This window comes from Triturus cristatus, chromosome 11 (genome assembly GCF_964204655.1).
Source record: "Triturus cristatus chromosome 11, aTriCri1.1, whole genome shotgun sequence".
Taxonomy (NCBI): Eukaryota; Metazoa; Chordata; class Amphibia; order Caudata; family Salamandridae; genus Triturus; species Triturus cristatus.
This window is the reverse complement of record NC_140594.1, coordinates 4,277,577-4,284,391: the sequence shown is the minus strand read 5'-3', so window position 1 is coordinate 4,284,391 and position 6,815 is coordinate 4,277,577. Positions and strand designations below refer to the sequence as shown.

The 6,815-nt window shown below is 48.0% G+C and overlaps 1 non-coding gene across 1 annotated transcript; it reads left to right on the top strand.

Moving 5' to 3' along the window:
• Positions 1–662: 662 nt before the first annotated feature.
• Positions 663–735, top strand: TRNAF-GAA (transfer RNA phenylalanine (anticodon GAA)). Its single transcript has one exon. It is a non-coding gene; the product is annotated as a tRNA-Phe (tRNA).
• The last annotated feature ends 6,080 nt before the right edge of the window (positions 736–6,815 follow it).

The following is a 6,815-nucleotide window of genomic DNA, read 5'->3' as shown; positions in this document are numbered from 1 at the left end:
CCCACACCTCCCACTGCCCCCAAAACTCCTAAAGCTGAGGCTGGCTGCAGCCACGCACAGTCTCCAGGCAGCACCCCATGTATGTAGCCCTCTCACCCTCCCCCCGAACCCCCTGAAGCTGGGGCCTGGCTGCACCCCGCCCTTACATTTCTGGTGCTTTGCAGCAGTTTTAAGATGTTCTTAGAGTTTCTCGTTGTTCAAATGGGTGTCATTTCTGATATTTATATGTTTCTTTCATGTTCATTGCTTGATTTTGCTCGCAAGAAAGTGTCACTCATAGTCGTTGAATGTCACTCAATAACACACAGAAATTATGAAAATGTCCCATATAGCAAGCTGAACCCTTGGCAGCTATGCCTGTGTAAGGTACAAACCCTGTGCATTCTCTGGGGTATCTGTGAGCAGAAAGAGCTGCAGAATGTGCAGTGGAGACACTGCTGAAGGTCCCAAAGGACAAGGGATGTGTGGTCCATAGTGGGTCGAGCACAGAGTCTTTATCTCTATGAAATAAACAAGATGCAAGCACCATATGAAGGAGTATAAACAGGGTGCAAGCACCATATCAAGGAGTACAGACAAGGTGCAAGCATCATATCAAGGAGTACCAGTGTGCCCCCTAATGGTGTCTGTCATATGACTCCTGTCGCACCAAACTCTCTGTAGCCGAAATAGCTCAGTTGGGAGAGCGTTAGACTGAAGATCTAAAGGTCCCTGGTTCGATCCCGGGTTTCGGCAGATTCTTTTCTTCCCTTGTTTCTTATTAAAAGGTGTTATATATGGCCCCGGCACATTTTAAGCTCGGGCTCTCACACGCTCGACCCTCAGTCAGTCACTCACTCAATGCTCCTCTTTTCATGTGCGCGTGACACATGCGCGTGCGGATATCACAGCACTGCCCCTGCCGCAGCGGACGAGCGTCTCAGTCTCGCGCATGTGCGGGTCACAAATCAAGTTTAACAGATGCTGGAAATATAGATAGAGCGCGCGTGGGCAGCAGATCAGTGTGGCAGGTCCATTTCAAAGTATAACTGTATTGCACGCATGCGCACAGTAAGCCCTCCACGCCTTGTTAGAGGGATATAGCGTCTCTTTGCACCCACTATAGCTTGCCACAATGCTCCAACTCTAGTGCGTCTAGCGCGCATGCGCAGTGTCTACTCCAAGAAAAGCCTGCTGCGCATGCGCAGTGTCTCCTGAGGCCACGAGTTGTGCTAGTAACAGCGTCTCAGTCGCGGATGCGTCAGTTTCCAGTGCGCATGCGCAGGAAGTGCTGAGCCCACGGTCTACTAGTAGTGGTGGCTCCGAGTCGGGAGGCCGAGGCGGAGCTACGGGATAGGGTGTATGAAGAGGGCGGGAGGAATGACGTCAAGGAGAGCAGCAGAAGATAAAGCGCGCGTGGGCAGCAGATCAGTGTGGCAGGTCCATTTCAAAGTATAACTGTATTGCACGCATGCGCACAGTAAGCCCTCCACGCCTTGTTAGAGGGATAGAGCGTCTCTTTGCACCAACTCTAGTGCGTCTAGCGCGCATGCGCAGTGTCTACTCCAAGAAAAGCCTGCTGCGCATGCGCAGTGTCTCCTGAGGCCACGAGTTGTGCTAGTAACAGCGTCTCAGTCGCGGATGCGTCAGTTTCCAGTGCGCATGCGCAGGAAGTGCTGAGCCCACGGTCTACTAGTAGTGGTGGCTCCGAGTCGGGAGGCCGAGGCGGAGCTACGGGATAGGGTGTATGAAGAGGGCGGGAGGAATGACGTCAAGGAGAGCAGCAGAAGGAGGGACCGCCCTCACTACTGTCTTATAGCAATGTTTCCTCGTCTTCGTCGTGTTCCTCGTTAGTATAGTGGTCAGTATCCCCGCCTGTCACGCGGGAGACCGGGGTTCAATTCCCCGACGGGGAGAATGTTTTTATTTTTTGTTAAGGCTGCAGATACATGCAACCCATTCTTATTGATCAAATTCTACACTAGCCATTTCGATCACATATATACGTTTTCTACTGATTCGAAGCGCTGGAGCATCACTGTTTTTATGCAAGAAAAAGGGGATACTCGGGTATCTAAGCCCCTGATTGATCAGTAGCCCTGTTAGTCTTTGATTGTGGTGAGTGTCTTACGGAGGGCACAGTGTGGAGTCTGATGATGGTAATAATAAATAATAATAATAAAGAATTTTATTAAGCGCACAGCTACCCCCAACGGGGTCTCCCGGCGCTGAAGCCGACAAGGGCAGAGCAAATGAGCAGCAAGGCTAAATGGAGCTACTAAATAGCCAAGTTTTAAGAGACTTACAGAACTCCAGATCTGACTGAATCAGGCGAAGCTCAAGAGGTAAATTATTCCAGTATTGAGTGGCGCCCACCTCAAAAGATTTACCTCCCATTCTGGCTTTTAAGAACCGGGGGATGATAAGAAGATGTTTGTTATTTGATCGAAGAAGTCTGGCTTTATGGAAGGGGCGAAGTCTCTTCCTTAGATAAAGCGGCCGTTTACCTTTAGTTGCCCGAAAAGCTAAGGTCAAAGCCTTAAATTCTATTCGCTTAGCAATGGGCAGCCAGTGAAGTTGTCTTAAATAGGGGGTAATGTGGTGACGCAGTGGTGCCCCGCAGATCAGGCGTGCCGCAGCATTTTGTACTGTCTGGAGTCTACGGATCAAGCTAAGTGAAAGACCCAGATATAGCCCATTAGCATAATCCAGATGGGAGATTATCAGCACATGGACCACTGTTTTACGGGTTGCATTGGGCAAATAATTGATGCATTTTCTGATGATTTTAATTTTACCAAAGCAGGCGGCCGAAACCGTTTGAACCTGTGTAGACAGGGACAGATGTTTGTCCCATCTAACGCCTAGATTCTTGATTGAATCCTTAGGTAGGGGAGCAGAGCCTAGTTCATCAGGCCACCACAGATTCGAGGAGAGGGGAGAAGGTTGATTAAAAAACAAGATCTCTGTCTTGTCCGCATTAAGTTTTAAAAAGTTATGATCCATCCAGCCCGAAATATTCCTCAGGCACTTTTAGGGGATCAAAAGTGGAGGTGAGTACATCTCAAAAGGTGAACAGTAACTGGGTAATATCCGCATAGGATATAATTTTGATCCCAGTTTTTGCGATCAGTTCAGCCAGAGGGGTCAGATAAACATTAAAAAGGAGCGGGCTCAGGGCAGAGCCCTGAGGCACACCCCACTTAAGTGGTTTGATCGGGCAAATAAAAGGATGCGTCCAGACTTGTTTGCGGTCAGATAAAAAGGATGATTTCCAATTCAGCACTGTGCCCTAGATGCCAATATCCCTAAGTCGATTCAGGAGGATAGAGTGGGAGACGGTGTCAAATGCTGCAGATAAATCTAGCAGCACCAACACCGCACTAGAGCCTCCATCGGCCGCCCAGCGTATAGCATCAGCCATTTCGATCAGTGCTGTTTCCGTGCTATAGCCGGGAAGGAAGCCGGATTGAGAGTCATGAAAAAGATCATTGGTCTAAATAAAGCCAGCCAGTTGCTGATAGACCAGTTTCTCCAAGACCTTTGCAGGGGCAGGTAGTAGCAAAATAGGGCTATAGTTACTGGTGATTCCAGGATCCACATTCACTTTTTTTAGGATGGGCAGGAGAAAAGCATGTTTCCAGACTGCAGGGTAGATACCCTGTCTAAGTTAAGAATTCCAGATGGCATTCAGAGGGGGGTTGAGGAGTTCTGCCAGGGCACTATATAGTTTAGCTGCCAAGGATCACTTGGCGAGCCGGATTTGCACTTCTGCAGCTCAAGGAGAGAGACTTCAGTGGAAACATCAGCAAATTCTGATAGCAAAATGTTGGAAGTCAGCCTCGGATGGTCATCCACAGGGGCTGGGGCATCTCCCGTGGCTCAGGGAAAGAGGCATAGATCAGCGCGATTGTTTCCTCGAAGAACTCAAAGAGTCTATTGCAAAGCTTCTGTGATTGGGGATGAGTGTGGGAGAGAGCTAAAGGATCAGTAAATGTTTTTACAATTTAAAAAATTTCTCTTGAGGAGTTTTTAGCACTATTAATTCGATTGGCGAGAAAATCTCTTTTGTGTCCAATGATAAGTTTACGATATTCTTTGAGCGCCACACGATAGTCTGCCTTACTAGCTGCAGAGTAATTAAGTCTCCAGCTGCACTCTAGACTGGGACTCATGCACGCTGTACTCTAGACTGGGGCTCATGCACGCTGTACTCTAGACTCGGGCTCATGCACTCTGGACTCATGCACGCTGTACTCTAGACTGGGGCTCATGCACTCTGTACTCTAGACTGGGACTCATGCACTCTGTACTCTAGACTGGGGCTCATGCACGCTGTACTCTAGACTGGGGCTCATGCACGCTGTACTCTAGACTGGAACTCATGCATGCACTCTGTACTCTAGACTGGGGCTCATGCACGCTGTACTCTAGACTGGGGCTCATGCACGCTGTACTCTAGACTGGGACTCATGCACTCTGTACTCTAGACTGGGGCTCATGTACGCTGTACTCTTGACTCGGGCTCATGCATGCTGTACTCTAGACTGGGACTCATGCACGCTGTACTCTAGACTGGTACTCATGGGGCCCGATTCACAGAACTAACTGAAGACAAGATCCTAAACTTACTACTTTTGGTATTCACAGAAGTTAGGATTTTGTCTTAAGTTTGTCTTAAGACAAACTTAAGACAGACTTAAGACAGACTTAAGACAAGTTGATTTTGGGACGAGTGGGAGAACATGGCGCCTGCTGGCTGAGCAGACGCGCGCGTCTGTGCCTCTCTCCCTCTGCCGCATCGCGCCCGGCTAAAAGCTCATCTACCTGATTGTCTTTCTTCTTGCCCGACCTCCCGATCTTCCACTCTTCCCGATGCCGTGTAGAGCGTGGGGTTGATTTTGGTATTTGCAGCGGATACAGATGATCTGGTGTCTCGGCGTCCCTCGCTCGCTCAGTCTTCCGCGTTGGAGCGCTGCCGCCCTGGAGTTGAGGCGCGGCCGCAGAGCGGCGGCTCACGGCCACATCCGGGTGAATAGTGGCAGTGCCAGCATCGGGCATTTTTTTGGAGCAGCAGGAGAGGAGCCGGGGAAAGCGAAGAATGTTGGTGATGGTCTGACGATCTTGACCCCCCCCTCGGTCTCTTGTGCAGGTAGGGAGATCGATTCCCACTCTGCTGAGGAGGCCGCTGCTCCGTCTGGAGTTACTGACGCCCAACCGGATCAGCATCACAATTCTCCCACATATCGCCAGGGCGCCCAAGACGGTAGGAGGTTTTCAGTTCAACTAGTTAATGGTATTGAGAAACCAATAGTGAGGGAAGGTAAGAAACCTGGCAAAACTGTGTTTGGGGGAGAAAAGCGACAGCTTAAAGACAAGGTGAAAGTGAGTGGCGACCGATTAGTGGGGAAGGGGGCTAAAAATACTTTTTCTATTTCAAGTATATCTAAGCCTTCTAACTTGTCCAGTGATACTACAGCTTTTCTGAGTTATCAGGTCAAAGGCAGGAGTATAAAAAAGGGAAAGACTAAAGCTGTGCCTAACATAGTGAAGGTCACCCTCTCCCTAAGGTCTTTTTTCAGGGTACAACCGGAGGTCCTACTCATTACAAATCAAGGTGAGATGCAAGCTACAGGCTCATCTGGGGTGGACCTTGAATCACTTGAGACGGCTATTCCCCCCCGCTGACTTAGACATAACCTTCGAAACTGCTCCCCCCCCCCACTATTGTTGGAACTGATGTTGTCAACATCGCTACTGCTACTGTTACTGCTACTGATGTCGGTGCCGGAGGTCAAACCCTAGGCGAGGGAGGATTGGAATTAGGATCAGGTTTAGGAAACTTAGTCCGGGCACCTCCCTTCTTCACTTTCAATTACGATGGAAGCCCTATTTGCATCTTTAAAGGAAGATATAAAGCAGGGTTTTGCGGTATCAGCGGCTAAACAAGGGGAGATTAGGAGCTCATGCGAGATATTAGAAAAGAAAGTTAATCTCCTAAATACCAGAACAGAATTGCTGGAGCACTCTGTTGTCGAATTAAAATCCAGTTTAGGGTTGGCAGAGGTAAAAATCCAAGAGCTTCAAAAAGGAGAGGGTGTCCTGCGCGAAAGAGTGGAAATGTTGGAAAATAATTTCCGTAGGAACAACCTTTGCGTCTTGAATATTCCAGAAGGAAAAGAGGGCTCCGACTTGAGAAACTTTATGGCAAATCTGCTAAAAGAAACCCTGCCACTCGATGAACCAGTAGATTTTTTGATAAAAGACATACAGAGAATCCATAGGGATCCTTTCCGACTAAATCCAACCAGGACTAAGCCAAGGAAAATTCTTATTAATTTTCTAACTTACGCCGTGAAAGAAAAAAACCTGAATTTGGCTCTAAAAATGAAAACAGTAAGAAGTAAGAATTTTTCCTTTGAAGTTCGTTCGGATCTCTCAAGAGAAACACTGGAAAGACAGTGGGAGCTTGGGAGAAGGATGGACAATTTTAAGAAGATCGGCGCCACGTTGCAACTTAAGTTTCCTGCCTTCCTGAAAGTGATGCATAACAACAAAATGCACAATGTTAGGTCTATTCAGGAGGCGGATGAATTATTGGAAAGTATCGGTAAAGGGTCCCCATAAGCAAATTTAACAGCTGAGGCGAGGGTTTTCATTTTTCAGTAGTCTTCGGTAGTGATATGAGATATATATAGTATCACGGTTTAGGAAAGGAAAGGGAAAGGTAGAAAGGGAAGAAGAAAGAGGGGGAAAAAAGAAAGAAAAGAAAATTAAATAAATAAATAAAAGGGAAGAAAGAGGGGGAGAATGGGAAGGGGAAAGAAATAGAGCTT